Source organism: Cynara cardunculus, unplaced genomic scaffold (genome assembly GCF_001531365.2).
Source record: "Cynara cardunculus var. scolymus isolate 2C unplaced genomic scaffold, CcrdV1 Un_Scaffold_7121, whole genome shotgun sequence".
Lineage (NCBI taxonomy): Eukaryota > Viridiplantae > Streptophyta > Magnoliopsida > Asterales > Asteraceae > Cynara > Cynara cardunculus.
In genome coordinates, this window is record NW_020203359.1 from 19,922 (window position 1) to 20,460 (window position 539).

Genomic DNA, 539 nt, shown 5'->3' on the forward strand with positions numbered 1-539 from the left:
TATTCTGTTAGAACTTAATGATTATCCTAATTATATTTTATATTTTTATATTTAAAATGAGATGTTTATTGTGTATTTGATTATGTTTATCTACAGTTAGTTATACAAATTTAGATATGGAGCTTTAATAAGTTGTATTTATACACAATCTACTTGCAATTTTGAGTTTTAAGTAATATGTACTAATAAACAATAATTTACGCATAAAAAATAGTTTTTTTAAGAGTTTTTATCAAATGTTTTATAATATAGTATAAATATAGATAACTTAATTATTTAAAATAAAAAAACGTTTATTTAATTTTTTTATTTTTATTTTAAATTAAAAATAAATGTTTAGATCCTGTTTACCACCGGCCCAAAGAAACCAAAGGAAAGCTAAAGAGGGACAAAAAGGGAACTCAGATGGCATTTAAATCATCCTTCAGAAACTTCATCTCTCTCTCTCTCTAACCGAGCTGTAACAAACCCCGACTTTTCAAATCGGACGGTCAATATACATTCATCTTCAGATCGGACGACAGAGAATACACCATATC